Source organism: Macaca fascicularis, chromosome 1 (assembly GCF_037993035.2).
Source record: "Macaca fascicularis isolate 582-1 chromosome 1, T2T-MFA8v1.1".
NCBI classification, from domain to species: domain Eukaryota; kingdom Metazoa; phylum Chordata; class Mammalia; order Primates; family Cercopithecidae; genus Macaca; species Macaca fascicularis.
Window position 1 is genome coordinate 38,625,434 of NC_088375.1, and position 25,524 is coordinate 38,650,957.

General features: G+C 48.4%; 1 long non-coding RNA gene across 1 annotated transcript; it reads left to right on the forward strand.

Annotated features, from left to right (window-relative positions):
* The first annotated feature begins 14,247 nt into the window (after nucleotides 1-14,247).
* Nucleotides 14,248-25,277, forward strand: LOC123573928 (uncharacterized). Its single transcript, XR_006698655.2, has 3 exons — nucleotides 14,248-14,332; nucleotides 22,086-22,292; nucleotides 25,004-25,277. It is a non-coding gene; the product is annotated as an uncharacterized lncRNA (long non-coding RNA).
* Nucleotides 25,278-25,524: the final 247 nt, after the last annotated feature.

Here is a 25,524-nt window from a genome sequence, read left to right on the forward strand (position 1 = left end):
CTCTTTGTTCCCACTGCCACCACCTTGTGCTGGCCCCTTGCCTCTTCAGGGATCTCCCAACCAGGCCCCTGCTGCTCAGGCAGTCAGCGTGACCTTGACCCTAGGCACAAGACAGCTTCCTGCAGCTCCTGGCCTGGATGGGATACCCCCACCTCCCACAGGCTCCTGAGAGAGCACATGGCCGTAATCCTCCAGCCTCACACCTGCTACCCCTCGCTTCACAACTTATTCTACCCTGAAAAACCCCACACTTGTCGTTCCCTCCCCACCTTCATTTCCCTTCCTGGAATGTCCTCTCTGCCTTCTCTACCTGAATTCCCTGTGTTCCTTCAAGAGGCTCAGGCGGCAGCCCCTGGAGATGAATTCAGTGCATTCTCTGCACACCCAGCCCGCACCGCCTGCCCACATGCCTGCGTGGGAATGATAAGACCAGATTTCTCCAGCAGCCTTCGGCCTTTGCTTGCTAGGCCTAGTGGCCCCCAGCACAGAGCAGGCGCTCAGGGAAGGCGAATTAATGAGTGCAGCTGAGGTGAGGGCAGCGGCCAGGGCCTGCCTGCAGATGTTCATGCCATTTGGGCTGCTCTCCTTGTTTTAAAATGAGGAAATTGTGGGCCAAGTGTGGTGGCTCACGCCTGTAATCCCAGCACTTTGGGAGGCCAAGGCAGGCAGATCACCTGAGGTCGGGAATTCGAGAACAGCCTGACCAACATGGAGAAACCCTGTCTCTACTAAAAATACAAAATTAGCTGGCGTGGTAACACGTGTCTGTAATCCCAGCTACTCGGGAAGGCTGAGGCAGGAGAATTGCTTGAACCCCGGAGGCGGAGGTTGCTGTGAGCCGAGATCATGCCATTGTACTCAAGCCTGGGCCACAAGAGTGAAACTCGGTCTCAAAAAAAAAAAAAGAGGAAATTGTGGTTCCCTCAGAAGAAGAGAGACTTGTCAAAGGTCATTCTGTAAATGACAGAGTTGGCATTTATTAAGTCTCAGGTTTGAGATTGCTGCCTCCAGGGTTTTTCTGGCTTTGTGTTGACAATGCCAGATTTTCAAGGCGGGGTGGAGGAGTGTAGGAATTAGGGGAAGCTGCTATGTGACCCGCATCTTTCCTCTGTCTTCCACCCAAGTGTCCTTGTGCCCCCAGCTACTTTCTCCAATTTGCCTGATTTCATCCTGGGTGTTTTGTGTTTGGCTTTCACCACTGACTTCTCCTGCAGGCCCCCTGACAGTGACAACGACTCTTAAGCAGCCTTGTGGTTTCACAGCGCCATCCCTGCCAGCAGCTAGTTTCTTCAGAGCCTTGGTCCCCCAGCTTGGGAGCCTGGGGATGGGTGTGCCCCATGGGAGGGGCAGCCAGGGACAGAGAGCAGAGAGACTATTAGTGGGATGTTTCTGCCTGTGTGTCCCTGGGTGTCTGCATCTGCGTGGCAGCAGCCCAGCATGAGGCTGAGGGTGAGGGAGGCATGCCCGGGCATGTCTGCTGGGGCAGGCTGGCCAGGCTCCTGAGAAGACCAAGGAGATCCTTGGGAGAGGTGACTGGATCTGAGGAATGGAGAGAATGCCCACGTCAGGGGAGGGGAGGAGAGCTGGAGCAGCTACGGGTATTGATGAGGAGGCTGTAATGGGGGTGGCTAATAGTAGTGGTGGGTAGCATTTATTGACTATTTACCAGATGCCTCGCACTGGCTTAGGTCTTTTACATATATTGGATCATTTAGTCCTTAGAACAACACCATGAAGTGAGATTTATCTCCGCTTTTCAGATTTTACATTTTGCAGTTTACAGGTAAGGAAACTGAGGCTCACGTCACCAGTCATCATTGGGGTCCCTGCCTGTCTGAGCCTCTGACTACTGTCCTCTCTGAAGACCTCAAGAGCCCTTGTGGGGACATCTGGAACAGCTGGGTGGGGTTCTAGGGGTGGGGGAGCTGGAGTGGTGTGGCTTAGAGCCAGGCAAATATGGATTTCTATTGTTTTTGTGTCTCAGACTGGCAGGGTCTAGGAAGTCTTGGGGAACTTTTATGGATCTTTAAAAAACTGAATTGTTTTCACCCTGGACTCCAAGATAATGAACTTTCTTTAGCCTCTGTTCATAAGGAGGTGCGGCTTTCTCTAAAAGACTCCTTCAGAATGCTGACTGTGATGGCTCCTCCGGGCCATACTACTACGAATTGGCACAAAAACTAACAGCTCAGACCCTCCTGGGCCAAACTGCAGAGGAAAACAATTCCTGGAGTGTCATAGTTGGCCACAAGCTGAACATGAGTAAGCAGCAGAGATGCTGATTTGTAAGAAAAAGCTGATTTGTGACAGTGTGATCTGCAAAAGGAGGGAACTGTCCTCCTCCCCCAATTTGTGTAAGGCCAAGTGACTTACTCTGAGTTGGTCCCAAGGCTTTATTTCTAGGCCTTGTTAGGAATGCGGAACCCCTTGCCTTGCAGAATTACTGTAGGAATGGAGGCGCAGTTCTGAAGCTAGCTTGGAAATGCCCACCTATAGCTCAGAACCTCATATTTATGAGAAAACAATAGGAGAAAGCAATTCTGCTGTGATGTGCAGCTACTTTTCACCATTCCTTTGTTATGACCAGGAAATGCCCCATTGGACACTTTGTGAAGGGAGTGATGATGTCATGGCCAGAGGCACAGCTTCTTTTAATTTTCAGGTTGTTAGTATTTGGCGAAGCCTGCCTCTTTCCACCCCCAACCCCTACTGGATTTTTCTGGAAGGCTTTTAGCTCTTTCCTCAATTGTGCACACGTGTGTGTGCACACACACACAGAGACACACACACAGACATCCCCCCCACAGACAAACACAAACATACCATTTACACAGAGACACACACACAGACACACCACACACATAGACACACCACACACACAGACACAGCACACACACAGAGACACACAGCACACACACAGACACACCACACACACAGACACACAGACACACCACACACACAGACACACAGACACACCACACACGCCACACACACAGACACACCACACACACAGACACACCACACACATAGACACACAGCACACACACACAGACACACCACACACATAGACACACCACACACATAGACACACCACACACATAGACACACCACACACAGACACACAGACACACCACACACATAGACACACCACACACACAGACACACACCACACACAGACACACACCACACACAGACACACAGACACACCACACACATAGACACACCACACACACAGACACACACCACACACAGACACACAGACACACCACACACGCCACACACATAGACACAGCACACACAGACACACCACACACACAGACACACCACACACAGACACACCACACACACAGACACACCACACACACAGACACACCACACACACACAGACACACCACACACACAGACACACCACACACATAGACACACCACACACAGACACACAGACACACCACACACGCCACACACACAGACACAGCACACACAGACACACAGACACAGCACACACATAGACACACAGACACACCACACACACAGACACACAGACACACCACACACACAGACACACAGACACACCACACACAGACACACAGACACACCACACACGCCACACACACAGACACACCACACACAGACACACAGACACAGCACACACATAGATACACAGACACACCACACACATAGACACACACCACACACAGACACACAGACACACCACACACGCCACACACACAGACACACAGACACACCACACACAGACACACCACACACACAGACACACCACACACAGACACACCACACACACAGACACACAGCACACACACAGACACACCACACACAGACACACAGACACACCACACACACAGACACACAGACACACCACACACGCCACACACACAGACACAGCACACACATAGACACACCACACACACAGACACACCACACACACAGACACACAGCACACACACAGACACACAGCACACACACACAGACACACAGCACACACACAGACACACAGCACACACACACAGACACACAGCACACACACACAGACACAGCACACACACACAGACACACAGCACACACACAGAGACACACAGCACACACACACAGACACACAGCACACACACACAGACACAGCACACACACACAGACACACAGCACACACACACAGACACACAGCACACACACAGACACACAGCACACACACACAGACACACAGACACACAGACACACACACAGACACACAGCACACAGACACACAGCACACACACAGACACACAGCACACACACAGACACACAGCACACACACACAGACACACAGACACACAGACACACACACAGACACACAGCACACAGACACACAGCACACACACAGACACACAGCACACACACAGACACACAGCACACACACACAGACACACAGCATACACACACAGCACACAGACACACAGCACACACACAGACACACAGCACACACACACAGACACACAGCACACACACAGACACACAGCACACACACACAGACACACCACACACACAGACACACCACACACATAGACACACCACACACAGACACACAGACACAGCACACACAGACACACAGACACACCACACACATAGACACACAGACACACCACACACATAGACACACACCACACACAGACACACAGACACAGCACACACAGACACACAGACACACCACACACATAGACACACAGCACACACAGACACACAGACACACCACACATGCCACACACACAGACACACAGACACACCACACACAGACACACCACACACACAGACACACCACACACAGACACACAGACACACCACACACGCCACACACACAGACACACCACACACAGACACACAGACACACCACACACACAGACACACAGACACACCACACACGCCACACACACAGACACAGCACACACATAGACACACCACACACACAGACACACAGCACACACACAGACACACAGCACACACACACAGACACACAGCACACACACAGAGACACACAGCACACACACACAGACACAGCACACACACACAGACACACAGCACACACACACAGACACACAGCACACACACACAGACACAGCACACACACACAGACACACAGCACACACACACAGACACAGCACACACACACAGACACACAGCACACACACACAGACACACAGACACACAGACACACACACAGACACACAGACACACAGCACACAGACACACAGCACACACACACAGACACATAGCACACACACACAGACACAGCACACACACACAGACACACCACACACACAGACACACAGCACACACACACAGACACACAGCACACACACACAGACACACAGCACACAGACACACAGCACACACACAGACACACAGCACACACACAGACACACAGCACACACACACAGACACACAGCACACAAAGACACACAGCACACACACAGACACACAGCACACACACAGACACACAGCACACACACAAAGACACACAGCACACACAGACACACAGCACACACACAGACACACAGCACACACACACAGACACACACACAGACACACAGCACACACACACAGACACAGCACACACACAGACACACAGCACACACACACAGACACAGCACACACACACAGACACACAGCACACACACACAGACACAGCACACACACACAGACACACAGCACACAGACACACAGCACACACACACAGACACAGCACACACACACAGACACACAGCACACACACACAGACACAGCACACACACACAGACACAGCACACACACAGCGACACACAGCACACACACAGACACACAGCACACACACACAGACACACAGCACACACACACACACAGCACACACACACAGACACACAGCACACACAGACACACAGACACACCACACACATAGACACACCACACACACAGACACACCACACACAGACACACAGACACACCACACACGCCACACACACAGACACAGCACACACAGACACACCACACACACAGAGACACAGCACACACACACAGACACACAGCACACACACAGACATACAGCACACACAGACACACAGCACACACACAGACACACAGCACACACACACAGACACACAGCACACACAGAGACACACAGCACACACACACAGACACACAGCACACACACACAGACACACCACACACAGACACAGCACACACACACAGACACACAGCACACACACACAGACACACAGCACACACACACAGACACACCACACACACACAGCGACACACAGCACACAGACACACAGCACACACACACAGACACAGCACACACACAGACACACAGCACACACACACAGACACAGCACACACACAGACACACAGCACACACACAGACACACAGCACACACACACAGACACACCACACACACACAGACACACCACACACACACACAGACACACAGCACACACACAGACACACAGCACACACACACAGACACACACAGACACAGCACACACACAGACACACAGCACACACACAGACACACAGCACACACACAGACACAGCACACACACAGACACACACAGCACACACACACAGACACAGCACACACACACAGACACACAGCACACACACAGACACACAGTACACACACACAGACACAGCACACACACACAGACACACAGCACACACACACAGACACACAGCACACAGACACACAGACACAGCACACACACAGACACACAGCACACACACACAGACACACAGCACACACACACAGACACACAGCACACACACACACACAGCACACACACACAGACACACAGCACACAGACACACAGACACAGCACACACACAGACACACAGCACACACACACAGACACAGCACACACACACAGACACACAGCACACACACACAGACACACCACACACACACAGCGACACACAGCACACACACACAGACACACAGCACACACAGACACACAGCACACACACAGACACACAGCACACACACAGACACACAGCACACACAGACACACAGCACACACACAGACACACAGCACACACACACAGACACACAGCACACACACACAGACACAGCACACACACAGCGACACACAGCACACACACAGACACACAGCACACACACACAGACACAGCACACACACACACACACAGACAGCGGGGCCTGCCTTGAGCAGCTCCCGCCTCTGTGGATGCCTGACCCCTTCCCTCACCCCAGTGTCTCTGACTCCCAGGGTGAGATGCTCCTTCACACACTGTCCTAAAGCCTGACAACAACAATATGCCAATGGTTAGTCCTGACTCCAAAATACACCTCCCTTCAGATTGTATCTCCATCCTTCCAGGGCCTTCCATCTTCCTCACCAACACCAAGTCATCGCTTTTCATCCACACAAGGTGATTACCTACGGGACTGTGTGTGGTTTTTGAGACGGAGTCTTGCTCTGTCGCCCAGGCTGGAGTGCAGTGGCGCGATCTCGGCTCACTACAACCTCTGCCTCCTGGGTTCAAGCCATCTCTGCCTCAGCCTCCTGAGTAGTTGGGATTACAGGCGCACACCACCATGCCTAATTTTTGCATTTTTCGTAGAGTCAGGGTTTTACCACGTTGGCCAGGCTGGTTGTGAACTCCTGACTGCCTTGGCTTCCCAAAGTGCTGGGATTACAGGCATGAGCCACCACGCCCCACCCACCTATGGGACTCTTGATTCCCCACTGGCACCCCTGCCCTGACCCCGGGTTCCATTCCCCTTGCAGTAGCTGGAGTGAGCTCTGAACTGTCTGTCGGGCCATGCTGCTTCCCAGCCCTGAGAGTGAAACCCCCAGCTTTGAGCCTGTCCCTGTCCCTCTGCTCCTCCTGCTTCTCGCCTCCTTTCTCTTTTCTCTGCCACCACATTGCCCCGGGCTGCCTGAAGACACCCAGCTCCTTCCTGGCTCTGGGCTCCTGCTCTGGCTGTCCCCAGACTGTAGGATGCACCTGTCAGTTTAAATCTTGGCCCCACCTCGGAGACATCTTCCTTGATGTCCCTTCCTAAAGTGGCCTCCCTCTACTCTCTTGGCTGATCCCATTTGTTCCCTCAGAGAACAAAGTCACAATCCACAGTGCTCTGTTTTTTCATGCGTGTCCTTTTACATCGCGTGTCTCCTCCACCGGAATGTAATTTTGGAAGCCTGTTCTAGTTGCAGAGTCCAGAACAGTGCTCGACTGTGAAGCTGTTCATAAATGTTTGTTGAATGAAGCACATTAAAGAGGTCGAATGAAAAAATGCTCCCACAGTCGGGAGACGTTGTGGCGTGAAGGGATTTTGGGAGGTGGATGCTGCAGAACCTCCAAGTCCTACTGGTTGGTGACTGACTCAAAGTGGAGGACGAGCAGAGTTGTGTGAGGGCCTTAGTGGTTGGAGGGCCCTGCTGGGTTTGGTGAGGATGAGCTTTAGAAGCCCAAGCCCTGGGGTCAGTGTCCAGGATGGACATGGCATTGGGGCTGATGCTTCCAGGAGGATCACAGGGGAGGTATAGCCGTTGGTGGAGACCTTGCTTATTTTATTTTTCATTTATTGTTATTTTTTTGGGACAGGGTCTCACTTTGTTGCCCAGGCTGGAGTACAGTGGTGTGATCATAGCTCACTGCAGCCTCGAACTCCTATGCTCAAGCGATCCTCCTTCCTCAGCCTCCTCGGTAGCTGGGACTACAGGTACATGCACCATCATGCCCAGCTAACTTTTAATTTTTTTGTAGAGCTGGGGTCTCACTATGTTGCCAGGGCTGCATCTATGCTTGTAATAAATTGGGCTATGTGGTTTAAACACAAACAACAAACCCCACTTTCCCACCAAGTGGATTGAGAATAACGGGGCTGGGGTGAAAATAATCACAGTTTAATTGGTTTTAAATATGCTAATGCCTGTGTTGAAAACACAGTGATACGAGCAGATGCTGGCACAACTTTGGGGGTGTGACCTTTGTGCCACATGGTGGGATGACTAATGAGTGAAAGACAACCCCCCAAAATAAGTTAGAGGTATGTTTATGAAGAGTCAAGTAGAGTCCTGGGAGAAACAAATTCAGGACACATAAAGGACTTGGTGATAAGGGGAGAAGAAAGTATGAATATAAGAAGCAAAAGGAGCAAGTTCTTTTAGATGTTTTTCTTGGGCCGTAAGAAAGAAATCAAATATTATTTTTGAGATATTAAAACAGTGGATTTTCACTCTCAGTAATCAAGATGCTCTTATTCACTGAATCAATGGGTTTAGTGGCTTCAGGGAAGCCCCAAACGTCCTAGCACAAAGAAGTCTTCCTCAGTTTTGTGTTTCAAACTAGATTTTAAAAAGTCCGTAGCAAGCTAATAGTCAATAATTTTGAGAGCCTGGTTAATAAGAGGGATATATTTTTTCTGCTTTCCAAGAAGATCCCTTCTGTAAATCCAGAGCAGAGCTGGGGGGGTCTGAGCATGGCTTGATGTGTGAAGCCACAGTGGAGAGAACAGAGGATTCCTCACAAAGGAAGTGCCTGCCCCACAGGAAGGAAGAAAAACCCAGCTGGTGCTGGGAGAGGCTTGGAGGGAGATTGACGCAATGAAGGGGCAGGGTACCATGCTGTGTGCCCCACCCACCACCCATGAACTAAGGGTGGGGGCAAGGTGGTAGAAACAGCCTGCATAGGTAGACAGGAGGTAGAAAGTAAAGGGGCCTGTCCCCTACTTCCCATTTGGATATCTGGGAAGAGAGTCCCTTGCAGGTGTCTGCGGGGCAGCCCTTGCATGGTAGAAATGCTGGCAAATTGTGTCCTGTCAGAGGAAGGGCTGGGACAGTGGCCCTTGCTTCTCCACGGCCTGCATAAGGGTGTGTCCACAACTTCCCAGGTGCCCCCTGCGGGGCATAAGGAGGCTGGGAATTAAGAGCCAGCGTGCTGCAGAGGTGGGCCTAGGAGGCCCCATGGCTGAGTCTCAGGGTGGACAACCAGAGCAGGGCTAGAGGGAGGATGTGGCTGGGCCCTAGAGGGTCAGCAGCGCCAGGGAGCACTGAGGAGAGGCCTGGGCAGTAGGGGGCTGGTCAGACCATCCAAGAGCATGTTCAGGCCATTGCCTAACCTGAGAGACCAGGTTATAAGCATCTCAAACCCAGCCACACAGGGGCAGGAAAGGGTGTGGCTTAGGGACAGCACATGGGAAAGGCATTTAAGGGTTTTCATTCATAATAAGGTCAAAATGAGTCCCTAGTGTATTAAGATCTGTAAATAAATGAACAAGTTACAGTCTCCTCAGTGGAACCTGGTCCCATTCTCGGGGCTGGTCAGCTCGCTTCTGGAGAATTACAGTCATGCTGGGTCTCCCTTCGAGACTGAACAGACAAACCGGACCCCCATACAGAGGAGAGTGGGGAGAAACCTCCACATAAGAGCAGCTTGCAAGGACTCGAGAACACGCAGTCTGGCGAAAGAGAATTCAGGGTGACACTGCTTAGGTTCCGTATGTTCCCAAGAGCACACCCAATGCACGCATGTTATAGGGAGAGAGTGAAGCTCCAAAACCGCTAGAACTATCTAATAATTCTAAACCGGCAGGGGCTGAACCAGGACACTTCCTGGATTGGAGCATCCAAGCAGAAGCCAAAACACTGCTATGCAGGAGAGGCAGATGTCTGCCGGGTCATGGACCTGGACAACCTTCAACATTTCTTCCAACCTTAAGATTTTGTGAATCGCTGAATGAAATTCTAATTTTAAAGTTTCTGACTCAGAAGCAGAGGAGGCTCCTATTTTGAGTCAGAGTACCCGAATGCAAAGATCCCAGCTCCTTGGAGACAGACGGACCTGGCTTCTGAGACTGGCTCTGTCACTCACTAGTTGTGTGCCCTGGAGAACTTCCTTTCCCTTTCTGAAGTGCAGTGTTCTCATCTGGAAGATGGAGACATTTACCTGGCAGGGTGTTGTTGGCATTAAGTGAACCAATGTAATAAACATGGCCGATTGTGTGTGTGCACACACGTGTGTGTGTATGTGTGTGTTAGTGGGGATAGGAGGAGTATAGGATGTTTGCCATGCTAGAAAATCGTATTATTGCCTACTGGTTAATTTTCTTCTTCCTAAGACCAGCTTACAGAGCAAGGGAACACTGAGTTTAATGAAAAGATGAAACAGATGCCGATGTGGTGTGGACAGATACTGGTTTGAATCCTCTTAGCAGAGAGGGGAAAGTTCTGATGTGGGGAAGATGGGGGAGGCACCTGTGACTATGCTGGGGGAAGGGGCAGGAGGAAGTCACCCCCTGAGGGCCACAGGTGGACACCCTCTGACCCTGTACCTGGGCTTCTGGCCATGGGATGAGTTGAGCTGTGTGGTGCTCACTGTCTTTTGGGAAGGGAATGGGCCTGGACGGATCTGCCTCCCCCCATGACTGTCTGCAGGTGACACCAGATCTACAGTGACCTTTAGCTGTGAAGTGGGCACAGGTTTTCTTTTAGCCCTCCCCACCTTGGCTTTCTGCACTTGTTCCTGCCAGCCCCCACTCCCTCTTACTTCATTCCTAATTCCTTCCTCCATCACATTTTTTTCCCTTAGAAGCTCATGTACATAAGGGAGGTATGAAGGACTGGCAAAGCTACAAGCCCGACCTCTCCCAGGGATGCTTGCATTTCAACTCTCAGCCACTGCCAGTCTTCACTTCAGCTGGCACCACGCTGATGTCTGTCCCTTTGCAAAGCTGACCTACCCTGGGTCAGGTCCTGGCTGCCTTGAGTAGTGGGAGAGGGTGGTGAAACACAGGCCCAAAGCTCTGCGGGAGCAGCCCCCTCTCCCCTGGCCTTGGGCTAGGAGGAAGTGAGTGGGTCCTGCCTTGGGGCCTCCACTTCCGGGGCCTGGAGGGCTGAGGCTCCACTTCCGGGGCCTGGAGGGCTGAGGCTGACTCAATGATTCCTGGAAGGTGATGATGTCACGGTGACATAGCAGTTCCCCTCTCCAGCCAAACTCAATAGGAGAGTGGGTGATGAGTGTCTCTCATTGGCACAGAGGCTCAGGAGGGACCAAGTCCACTGGCTTGTCCAGGCCACTTAACGCCACTTTCATCAATAGTTCCCTTCCTCAAATTCCTACAGCTCTGATCATCTGTCCCTTCGGCGATCTCACATTCTGGACTTCCGGGGCAGTCTTGATTGATTTTAAACATTCTGCCCCTTTGTTTTTCCATGTCAACAAATTCACAAATCATAGAAAATCATCCCAGGTTGGCCTGTGCATCCTGGGGCTTTGGGGACATGGAGCCACCAGGCTTTCTCCGAAACAGAGCATGATCATGTGTACCCTTGTGTCCCAGCTTCACATCTGCATGTCTTTTCAACAATATTAATAGCTTCTTTAGAATCAGCATCTGTGTCTGTTTCTTTTGTCTTCTCCAGGACTCCCCGAAGGGGCTGAGTGTGTGGGAAAATCTAAAAATGCTTATGGGGAGGGGGAGGTTAAGCTCCCCTTCTTGTCCTTGTCAAGGTCTCTCTCCCACTGCTTCACTGGGGGTGAAGGGCGCATCTGCAACAAGGGTCCCGTGAGTCTGTAAGGAGATGTCTTTGCTTCTCTCACCCGTGCTTATCAAAGGGTAACCTAGTCCTGGTGTGGGTTTGGGAAAAACGCTGCTGGACTTACGCAGGTCGGGTTGTTTTTGGATAGCCACTCCCTACACTCTTGTTTACCAAAGACCTGACTCCCTAACAGACTGCGTCAGACCCGCATGGAGTAAAATAGATCCTTTGTCAGCTGGAGTCTGAATTCAAACGCCTTCTCTGCAGCCCTTTCCAGACCGACCCCAGCGTTTTACAACGGAGCCCTGGCGTTGCCTTACGCTGCCCGATGCTGCCCCCTGCAGGCAGCTCACAGGCGGCTCTGCTGAGCGTGGAGGCTCAGCCTGTGCCGCCCAGATGGTGGCTTTTCATCACCTAGAGTTGTCAGAGCAGCTAATAGCGCATGAACAGGAAGAAAATTAGGCTTCTCTAAGTGAATTGGGTGTTGAAAGACACTGAGATAAATGGTGGAGGCAGTGAGAATGACGGAGTTTCAAGTTTGAAGTAATACGTTGGAGAGGTGAGAGTGGGAGAAGGAACCACCAGTGTTTACAGTGACCATGTGATTTAAATCTGGGCTCACAACAGCCTCAGAGGCAAATGCTCTGAACTCCTGTTTAATAGATGGTGAACTCGAGTCTTAGAGAAAAGTTAAATAACTGCCCAAGATTATACAGCAATAAATGGCAGAACCAGGACTTGAACTCAGTGATCCCAGGCCTCTGTGACATCTGCTGTCCTGCCACCCCACCATAAGAGATCATCGTCCTGCCTGGAGGAAGATCCCTTTGTCTATGGGATGAACTGGGGTTATTGGAATGAAGGGGAAACTTCAACAGGGAATTCTCTGCACTAAGAGAGTTTGTAGCTGTAGCCTCTGTCATGTGATTTGAGGGGTGTTTGGCAGATCTCCCTGCCTGAAAGCATCTCCCCAACTTGCTCATTACATTGCCTGGAATTTTGCTATAGAGAGCCCTTCCTTTGATTAAGACTGGCTAAGTGGTACTCCTGTTAAATGAAAATGCAATTCCTGTCGGTGGGGGGAAGTCACAGGTTAAACCTTTAAATCTTAATTCAACCTCAGTGGAGATTAGCTCATCAGGTTGCTTCATCCCTGAGGTAGAGAATGAAGGGTGTGGGGAAATTGGAGGACAGGGGTGTGCCAAAACCTAATTTTGTTACTGAATGTCTCACAGACTCCTCAAACTGTACCAAATGAAACTCTTTATCTTCTCTCCCATGCTCTCCCTTCTTGGACATTAAACAGGCTCAGAAATCCCTGCACCGTCCCTCTCTCCTCCATCTGATGGTCATTGGATCCTCCCCAGCCTGCCTCTGAAGTGGCGCTTGAATCTCCACCGTGCGCCCTCACTCTCTGGTGTGCTCAGGCCCTTGTCAGTGTGTTTCTGCCCCTGGGACTTCACCCTTTAATCAAACCTCAGTGCAGCAGCAAATGAGAGCTTTCGAAAACATGAATCGGAGGATGCTGCATTTCCTCCTAAAATCTTCCTCACTGCCTTAAAGAAAAGTGCCAACTCCTTTTGGCACTTTTTTTTAGGAGCGTGTTCCCATCCTTCTCTCTTGCCTCTCCTCTGTACCTCTCATTACCACCTTCCTTCACCCCATTCCCCAGCCTGGTCGTCTCATTCACAGCTCCACGCTTTTGTGCTTCGTTTTTGTCAGGAAAGCCCTTCCCCTTCAGTGGTCAGCTAACTACTCCTCCATGAAGCCATCCCTGATTCCTACTCCAGCCCCCAAGGAAGAGGTAAGTTCTTATGTAGCCCAGACACATGAATGAATGGATGAGTAAACGAAGCTCAGCTGATGAGTGGACTATCCAGTTCAAAAGATGAGGTTGTTTCTGAAATGAATATAAACCAAACTGTGGCTGCATTTTTGAAGGTTGCTGCTATGATGCACAGAATGTGTCTGTGTGTGCATTGGTGGGATACAAAGACTCTGTTAGGGTAAATAATTTGATGGGCCTTGAACTTATACAAGCAGACTAGTTTCAGAACATTGCCATGGAGACGAATGAGGACTCAAGCAGCAGGGTACCACTTAGGCAGTGACAGATTTTACAGAAAATGGGCTTAGATACACCTTTCTTGTCAAAAAATCTCCTAGCTAATGGGGAGAGTGCTTCAAGGCAGAATAAAAGCTTGCACCCTCAATGAACAAAAAGCTCCTGAAGTTAGAAAAGCAGGAAGTAGTAGGTCAGGAAGAAGATAAATTCTTAGTGATAGACTGAAAGACAAATGGCCAATGAGGATGTTGGGGCCATGACATTATGTTAGATAGAGTTCAGCATATTATATTAGAAAATAAACAAAGGATGAAGATGTTTCAAATGTATCTTTATATGTTCTGTTGTGTAAAGTGAGGAAACTGGTCCCTTGGTCCTTGGCAAAGGGTTAAATCATTTATTTATTTATTTATTTATTTATTTGAGATAGAATCTCACTCTGTTGCCCACGCTGGAGTGCAGTGGTGCAATTTCAGCTCACTGCAACCTCTGCCTCCTGGGTTCAAGCGATTCTCCTCTCTCAGCTTCCTGAGTGGCTGGGATTACAGGCACCTGCCACCATGCCAGGGTCATTTTTAGTAGAGATGGGGGTTTCACCATGTTGGCCAGGCTGGTCTTGACCTCCTGACATCAAGTGATCTGCCTGCCTTGGCCTCCCGGAGTGCTGGGATTACAGGCATGAGCCACCATGCCTGGCCATGTTAAATCATTTATTACAGAACTAGAACTATATAATCTCCTACGTAGCCACCATAGAATCTTCCAAGTCAGGGGTTGCACTTGAACGCATCTGCCATCCAATCCACAGACCCCATTCAACATTTTCAAGTTGTCCCAACAATGTCTGTTTTTCCTTTCTAGTCCAAGATCATATCCAGGAATACAAGTTGCATTGTTCTTGTGCCTCTTTAGTTTTCTCCAATTTGAAACAGTTTCTTAGCCGTTCCCTGTCTTTCATGTCATCTACTGTTTTAAAGAGTACAAACCTTTCATTCTGTAGGACGTCCCTGGGTCTGTCTAATTCCTGATGTCCAGACTTGGGTCATGCTCCCTTGTTAAGAACACCACAGCAATGATGCTGTTCTCATCTAGCGAACTGCATGGGGTGGAAGGAGGAGACATAGGATGTAAATCCATTCCACAACTGGTACTGTTTATTTTGATCACCAGTCACGTACCAATGTTTGTCTGCCAGGTTTCTCTCCTATAAGGACCCCATTTACCCCCTTTAAATTGGTGGCATTTTGTGGGGAGATAGTCCTGTTCTTTATCAAACTCCTGTCTCCCAATCTTAGCCTCCATTGATATCTCCTGCCAGAATCAACCACCATTATGACAGTTTCCAAATTATGGTTTTTTATTTCCATCATTCCTTTTCGTTTTATTAGTTGGTGGGCTACTGTAATACAAAACTTTCCCATTTTCTGTTTGTGTTTGCATATTTATTTCAGTAGGGAATCTCGTTTTAGTCAATGGATTGTATTCCATTGCTATCCTTGTTTATTTTGATGTTCACATTGCTCCAGATATGGCCGGTGGAGTCCCTTCAGCTGGGCTCCTGCCTCCTTTTGACACATCTCCACCATTCTCAGCACTGTCTTACTTTCTGGCACTACAATGTGACCAAAGCTCATCTTGGTACTTTTCATTCTCCAGCCTGGAATTAGCTCTTTTTCCAAGGAACCCTGCCTTCTTGTAGTGGAGCATGGTGTTTAGAAACCAAGATCTGAGCCCTTAGTGTGCTTCTTGTTACTGGGGTGCCATTGCTTCTAGGCCCGTTGAATGGACAGATCTAGGAAATATATGTGTGCATATGTACACTCACAGGTGTATACACACATCTAGAACTATTTCCATATCTACCTGTGTTTATATATTAGAAAACAGTAAGTCGATGATACTTACACCTCCAGTTCCAACCCACCTCAGTATTCTTTATAATTTCCTTATTTTCCATATTTGTAATTCTCTTCTCCAACAGTAAGAAACCTGACTGTCATTATCCTCAAGATATGTACTTATTTGCTCAATAAGTTTACTTGTGTAATTTAATCAATCTCCCAATGACAGCAGCTGTGCCTTTCACCTCTACTCCCTCTCCCCACCCCTAGTGCCCTGTATCCTTAGGTGCCAGCAGGCATATCATCAGTGAACTCCACACAGCAGCCCCCTCTCTGTCCATACCCCATAGGGGCTCTGGGTGACTCCTCCATGCCAGGAAGGGAGGGGAAGGAAAAAGAGAAGAAAGGAAGATGGAGCCTGTGTGGATTGTTTGAACTGAATGCCAAAAGGAAGAAGGAGATGCCATTTCGCCTGTGCCAGCAAGTTTGCTTTGTCAAGTATTGATCATTAAGAAAGTACAGATAGATGCTCACTCATGTATGAATCAGTGATGAATATGACTTTAATACATAATCTAGTTATTGATCAGGGGTCAAAGAAATGCCCAAAGGGCAATTCAGAGTTGTAGTCAGGCTTCAAAACAGGACACTTCTCAAAATTTGGGGGACAAAGTTAAAAATAGCTTATCCTGGTGGGTATGGTGGCTCATGCCTGTAATCCCAGCACTTTGAGAGGCTGAGGGGGGCGGATCACTTAGAGCTCAGGAGTTTGAGACCAGCCTGGCCAACATGGCAAAACCCCATCTCTACAAAAATACAAAAAAATTAGCTGGGCATTGGTGCTTTATGCCTGTAGTCCCAGCTACTCAGGAGGCTAAGACTGGAGAACCTCTTGAGCTCGGGAAGCAGAGGTTGCAGTGAGCCGAGATTGCGCTACTGCACTCCAGCCTGGGCAACAAAGTGAGACCCTTTCTCAAAAACAAAAACAAACCTGTTTATCCTCTGAGGTTGAAACCAACAAAAATCAGCCCCAAATAAGTGAGATTAACCACCTGTGGGTGGAACTGTCTTGTAAGATGACTTATAATTGACTCCAGGCACCTTTCACATCTCCATGAAGGAGAATGAAGAGCCTTCCAAAATCTTCCTCTGCAGTAGTTCATTCATTCAACACTATTCACATTGATGTCTGCCATGTTTTCCCTTGTAGCATTGCTATTTATCTCTTTGGAATTACATGTCAGTGGGCTGAGCACCGGAGGATATAACAGGGAAGAAAACACATTCCTTATAGTCAGAAAGTTCATGATCTGGAGCAGGAGACAGTGACCAGGGCACTTCAGCACGTGAGCTACGTGCATTGAGAGGCGTGAGCATCCAGCTCTGACTGGGTGGAGGTGTGTGGAAAGGTGTGCTGGGGAGGCGACTGCAGATACCTGAAGGACTCATGAGAATCAGCCGAGAGAAGGGAGTGGAGGGAATGTTACAGAAGGAGTGGCCACATGTCCCAAGGTCTGGAAAAGTGAGAGAGCACAGAGCGCCTGGCCAGTGGCAAGTGAGAATGTCAAGTTTGAGGGGGAATGGGGTGGGGGTGAGATGGAGAGCTAAGCAGACCTGGATCACCAGAGGTCTTGGAAGCTGTATTTAGGCATTTGGATTTCGTCCTAGGGAGAGCGAGACGTCTGTCAAGCATGATCTGCAGACGTGTGATATGATCATGATCCCATTTTAGAAAAGCTCCCTGACTGTGTACAAGTTAGCCACACTCCTGCTTAAGGGCATAGTCTCCACAAGACTGCCCTCACTTCAGACATCAGCCCTAAGTCTGGAGGTCCCCAGGGTCACCTTCTCTTCAGACAAGTTGCCTAGAAATTCGGGGGTTCCCACACTACCCTCAGCTTTGATGATTCACTAGAACAACTCATGGAAATCTGGAAAGGGCGATACTTATGATTATAGTTTTGTTATAATAAAAAGATACAAATTGGAACCTGTCAAAGAAAGAGACATACAGCAGAATCTGAGAGGGTTTCAAACATGAAGCTTCCGTGTCCTCAGGACACAGTGCCCTGCCAGCATTGATATGTGACAACATGCTTGAAGGAAGTCCACTCAAGCTTTGGCATCCAGAGTTTTTACTGGACTCTAATGAAGTCCAGAGCCTTCATTAGCTAGGCGTGATTGATTGAATTATTGCCCCTGTGGGTGGCCTCGATCTCCAGGCCTCCTCCCCTTCCCAGAGGTCAGGCTGGTATCATGAGGCCCAAAGGCCCAACCCCCTAACCACATGGTTGGTCCTTCTGGTGTGGTCAACCCATACACTGAGTCCTCTCATAATAAATAAGGGACCCACCACGGATAACAAAGATACTCCTATCACTTGGGAAATTGCAAGGGTTTAGAGGTTACCTCCCAGGAGCTGGGACAAATGCCAGATCTCTCCTTAGGTGAGGCCAGATTCCTTACTATATCCTGTGGTGTGGCAATTAGACTGGATGAAAGCAAGTTGAGAAGCAGAGAAATCAATTGCTAGTTGCTGCAGCAATCTAAGGAAGATAACATGGTGGTTTGGACCAAAGAACAGCAGAAGGAATGGAAAGAAGTGTGGAAGGTTTTCAAATGCTTGAATCCTAGAATGTTGGGACTTGGTGGCTGACTACTGGATAAGGGGTTTGAAGGATGGGGAGGAGTCAAGGATGCTGAGTAGGTATCTGGTCTGGGCAAATGGTTGGTTTGGGGCTGCTGTTTGCCAACACCTTTGGCTTTCAGTTTCCTGAACAATCAGCCTCGCAGAGTGCTTGGCACATAGTGAGCATTCCATAAATAGCTATTGAATAAAGAATGAATGAATGGACCCATCTTTAAGCAAAAGAGACAGTGACTAGACCTAGACTGCTGCAAGAGAGGAGACCAGGTTCAGAAATGTTTATTGTCCATTCTGAGACAGGGCCACAGAGGAGCTCACCTATCTTCAGCAACTGGACATTTTCACCTTCCATGTAGGAGGCTTCCCAGGCCTGCTTAAGTAGGTGTGTGTATGTGCATGTGCATGTGTGTGTGCATGTGCGTGTGTGTATGTGTATATGCGTGTGTGTGTATGTGTATGTGTGTGTTTATGTGTGTGTGTATGCGTATGTGTATGTGTATGTGTAATGAGGGGTGGCTCTATGCAAGTTGTGAATTTTATTGATCGTTTGAAAGCCAGACTCATAATACTATTTTGGGGAGGCTTGAAAAGGGGCTTATGTATGCTTAGAATGGAATTGGGTTGAGTGTTGAGGAGGAACTTACTTTCTCCTCTTTTCACGTTTCTATATGAGGGAGTTTGATTAGGGTGACATTCCTGGCTTCTCTCTGTCTCTTACTCTCTTTTCTTTAGTAGTTGAACTGCTTAGTGAGCCTGCAAAGGAAATTGAGGGTATGTGGCTCAGCCCCTTCCTGGCCTTCTCCGAGGATCTGCCTGCCTGCAGACAGTGTGATCATTGCTTTCAGCCAGGTGCTTAGTGAGGCAGGCCCACGGTGGGGGGCCTGGGGGATGCAGCTGTGCTGGTGCGTGGGAGGGCGAGTCCGCCTGATCCTGGGATGCAGTGTTAGAAAGCTAATGGTTACTGTGTCCCTAAGTCACATTTCCTGAATCGGTTTTGTTATTCATATGTTCATGAAAGAGGGATGTTGTCTATTTCAATCTGTCCCCAACACTGGGCTCCCAGCTGAAGGAAAGATGTCTGCAATGGGCTTTTCATGGCCGAAATGACCCTGCCCTGTTTCCCTGGGGAGTGGTTTTATGGCTCCCTCCCAGCTTGAGTTCCCATTTGTCTTAGTCCATATTCTATTGCTATAACCGAATATCTCAGACTAGGTAATTTATAAAGAAAAGGAATTTATGGAATTATTATAGTTCTGCAGGCTGGAAAGTCCAAGGTGAAGAAACCACATTAAGCGAGGGCCTTCTTGCTGGTGGGGACTCTCCATAGAGGCTCAAGGTGTTACAGGGTGTCACATGGTAGAGGGCTCATGAGAGACCTGAGCTGGCTTTTAATAACAGACTCGTGCTTATGATAACAAACCCACTCCCCTGATTTCCCATTAATCCATTAGCCCATCAATCCATTAATCACATTAACTATTAATTATTAATCAGAGCCCTCCTGACTCAATCACCTCTTAAAGGCCCCTCCTGTTAATACTGTTACATTGGGGGTTAAGTTTCAGCGTGAGTTTCAGAGGGACACTGTTGTTTTAGAGAGCCTCCCAGATTCCCTTCATGATTCGAATATGGTTATGCAGTCTGAGTTGGGATTGAGTTAGGGTTACTGGATTATGATTTCCAGCTGGTTTTAAGAACCATGAATCTGGTACTCAATATATACTAGTTGATGGCTTGGGGAATGTGAAGCTTAGGCTTGTGTGGTATTGGTGTTGGGTGGGCTTTGGGCAAGACACCAGTGGATATGGGCAATATCTTGGTGCTGATGTTGGCTGCACCCAGATGCATCTGGCGACTTTTCCAGTGCTAACCAGCAGGTGCTATTTGTTATATCACAAAAGTCTTCCAAGTCCATGTGACTGAAAATTGGGGGCAAAGGTCACCTCTGAAAGCTTATTTCTATCTTATTCCTATGTCATTGCTGAAAAGTCCATGTGCTTGTTATAGATTGTTGTGATAAAAAGAGGTGAGTTGCTGAACTGAGAAAAATACTACAAAGTAGAAGGAGGGGATTAAATATATAAAATTGTAACCCGTAATCAAAATTATGACTTTGATCTAGGCTTAGAAGCTGTTACACCTTATCCTATGTTACTGGCAGGCAATGTAAGGTCAATATATTGCCAAAGAATTTGCCAGCCACACTAGGCAGCATCCTCTCTACTAAAAGACCACAGCCATGGAATGAGAGCCCTGCTCCTGGTCACAGACAGCCCAAGTCTGTTTTGGGAGCCAGATTTAAGGGAGGCCATAGCAGTGCCAGATGGTAGAAACCAGAATATGGACTGTGGAGCCAGGTAGAACCTGGTTTGAATCCTGCCTCTGCTGTGAATGACCTTGGGCCTATAACTTAACCTCTCTGAGCTTCTCTGAGCCACTGTCTTCTTACCTGTGAAATGGGAATGGTAACATCACACTAGATTCTTGTCACGATCAAAAAAGATGATGTACTTATGTGTGTACCGAGCACCATGCCTTGTTGACATTGACATGTGAGACCCTTTCTCTCAGATTCAAGCCTGATTGCATCAGAATTCTACAAGGCCTGGCATCCACTTATCAATGGTATTAATTTCCTCCACGAGGCTGCTTTGACCTCTAGAACTCAGCAGGCATGCTCTTCTGATCACCTTATCGCTTGCATGGATCATATCTTGCTTTGCTGAGTGTGCTTTCTATTCCTGTATCTGCATTTTACTTCCTCGATTAGGGTGTAATCTCTTTCTGAGCAGAAGCTTTCATCTTTTAAAAATTTTCCATTTTTGCATCTTAGTGCCGTTCCTTTTTGCACATAGCACTTGCTCAAAAAAATAGGGATCAGTTGATAGTTTATCTACTTTTGTGTCCTAAAAATTGCCCCAGAGTCATGAGCTGAACTTAGCTTACATGAGGTCATTACTACAAAGTCACAACATGTTTATTCATTTATCTGTTTATGTGGTAGCCCTGCCATGACTCACACATCCAAACGAGGATTGCAGCCGTATAAGGGGCACTGTGAAGGCTGACTGTGATTCTGGGAGCCCGTCACCTAGCAAAACATTTTTGGAACTCCTGCTTCGAATCCGTGCCAGAGTTGCAGCGGTGAATCTTCACACCTCCTGGGAGGAGTTATTTTTGGAAACAGTGAAAATCTGTCTGGTCACATTTGGTAGGTGTGGTCATTCAGGGCCTGAGTGTGAGGAGGGATGTTCAGTGGAGTGATAATTAGTTACTATTTAATTGGCCATTTCCAATGCGTCAGCCACTTTACATCCACTGTCTTATTTTAATCTTAATGTGACCTCTATGAAGTAGGTGGTCTTATTATCACCATTTTATAGAAAAGGAACCCTAAGGCACAGAGAGTATAAAGCACACTCTGTACAAGGACTCCATGGCTTTTTACCCATTATTAAGCTAGTGCAGCAGGCACGGGGGACATACCCAAGTAACCCTTACATACCCTAGCAGAGGGACAAGGGGCCTGGACACCTTTTTTACAAACAATAAGGCCAGGCCGGGTGCGGTGGCTCACGCCTGTAATCCCACCACTTTGGGAGGCCGAGGCGGGCGGACCACAAGGTCAGGAGATCGAGACCACTGTGAAACCCTGTCTGTACTAAATATACAAAAAATTAGCCGGCGCGGCGGCGGGCACCTGTAGTCCCAGCTACTCAGGAGGCTGAGGCAGGAGAATGGTGTGAACCCGGGCGGCAGAGCTTGCAGTGAGCCGAGATGGCGCCACTGCACTCCAAGCCTGGGCGACAGAGCCAGACTCTGTCTCAAACAAAACAAAACAAAACAAAACAAAACAAAACAAAACAATAAGGCCAAGGACAGCCACATCTGGATTAGTGGGAGCAGGGGGAGAGTATGGGCGATGCGGGAACCCAGGAGGGGCTGAGAAAACTGGTCAGATCCTGCATCATAGGTGAGTACGGGCACCTCAGGGGGCCCTCTGGGAGAGACCAGAGAAGGGAGGAGAGCACTGGGGCTTGTTTGGGAACCTCTGAGTGGGTAAAGATGGTCACTAAAATCCCCCACTGAAGGAATTCCTTTTATGCCTGTCTTTTTTGCTTTCTTAAAATTGTATTCATACTTGCTGATTATAAAAGGAGTTCAAATGAGAACACTTGGACACAGGGTGGGGAACATCACGCACTGGGGCCTGTCATCGGGTGTGGGGAAGGGGGAGGGATAGCATTAGGAGATATACCTAATGTAAATGACGAGTTAATGGGTGCAGCACACCAGCCCGGCACATGTATACATATGTAACAAACCTGCACGTTGTGCACATGTACCCTAGAACTTAAAGTACAATAAAAAATAAAAAAAAAAAAAAAAAATAAAAGGAGTTCAAGTTCATCGTAGAAAACTTGGAAAATATAGAGAAGTAATAAAGAAAATAAAAGTCATCTATAAATGTCCCTCTCCTCCCCCAGGCCTCAGGCTTTGCTAAGACAAGGCCGCTGAGCAGATCGGCGCACATCGGGTTATTTATAAATCTCCCGCCTTCCTCTCCACCCACTCCCCTCTCTCTTGGCTACAGAGAAGCCTTCGGCCAGGACATTCCCTTGCAGCCTACTCAAGCTACTATATAAAGCCCTGCACTTCTCGGGGCTGGGTCAGAACGTTCCTTATCTCTGTGCAGCAGGACGCTGATAATCTGCCCAGCTGGCAGGCGCTCTGAGGTCGGCTTGGGCTGCTGCTATCAGGGCCTGCAGCCCCTGTGTGGTCGTCTTCGCTGGTTCCCGCTGAAACCTGGCCAACAACACTAACTGAAACCTCAAATATAGGAAGTTGTTTGCTTGTTTCATTAGAGGGCAGTTGCCAGACAGCTGAGATGAACTTAATGGGCTTGGCATGGCTGACTGGTGTGTCCAGCACATGCAGGCTCTGTGGTCAGTACTGATGGCCCATCATGACGTCCCCTTCGGAAACAGCTGTGCCAGCTCCCTCCTTCCCCAGCCCCCACCCCTGTTCCTTCCCCTTTCTCTGCATTAGTGCTTGGCTCAGAGTCTTCTGCATCCATATGGCTTCTACAGGCAAAGGCCTTCGTGGCCAAATGGCCTGCTGCATTGCAGTTCCACAATTCCAGGCTGGACTTCTACCTAATTGAGAGTGGACCACAGCAGACTTACTTGCTCTGCCTGGAAAATAAGTTTTGTCATGGGAGGCAGAACCATCTTATTGCTGCAAGTCAGGGCAGAGGAGTGTACAAAAGAGGCAAGGTATTATCCTGAAAAAATACACAGGTTTTAAATCAGAGCTGATGTGACATCCTAGCTTCTCCACTTAGAAAGAAGTGTGATCCTAAGTCAGTTATGTAACCCCTTCAAAGTCTGGTTTTCTCATCTTTAAAACGTAGAGTGATATTTCCATCCTAGAACTGTTGTAAAATGTAAATAAGATGACATATATAAAGCACTGAAAACATACATCAGATGGCATTATGGTAGCTATTTTTTTCTTTTCTTTTGTTTTTTTGAGATGGAGTCTCACTCTGTTGCCCAGGCTGGAGTGCAGTGGCACAATCTCGGTTCACTACAACCTCTGCCTCCTGGGTACAAGCAATTCTCCTGCCTCTACCTCCCAAGTAGATGGGATGACAGGCACCCACTACCACTCCTGGCTAATTTTTGTAGTTTTAGTAGAGGCAGGATTTCACCATGTTGGCCAGGCTGTTCTCAAACTCCTGACTTCAAGTGATCTACCTGCCTCGGCCTCCTAAAATGCTGGGATTATAGGCGTGCTGGGATTACAGGTGTGAGCCGCCGTGCCCAGACTTGTGGTAGCTATTATAATTATTGTTAATAATATTATTATTTATGAACATTTGAATGAGAAAGAGTTGGTGGTTTCGTTTTTTCCTCTTAGATTCAAGATTCAACAGGGAAACTTTGGACTTTGGTTGTTAAGAAACCCATCTAGGCAGGTAGGTGTGTTTCCATTGATATTTAAATGAGTTTTTCAAGTTTTGAGAGAATTTTTTCAAAGGAACTTCTGGGCCCTGAGAAGGTTCTGGTTCACCTTCATATTGGCCTCATAAGAATCAGGTCAACCTCATATGAAAAGGCAAGTCATTGTACCTACTGCTTGGTCAAAATTTAGTAGCAAAATATTCCTGCTGTAAGCCACAAGACACTTTCAAGATGGAATAATTATCTATAAAACAGCAATAATGAAAACATCACTTACCAGAACTTAGGAGGTACAGTTAAAGCACTGTCCAGAGGAAAATGTGTAGTGTGATGGTTCATTTTGTGTGTCAACTTGTCTAGGACACAAGGTGCCCAGATATTTGGTCAAACATTCTGGGTGTGCCTGTGAGGGTGTTTCTCTTTTTAAATTATTATTATTATTTTTTGAGACAGGGACTTGCTCTGTCACCCAGGCTG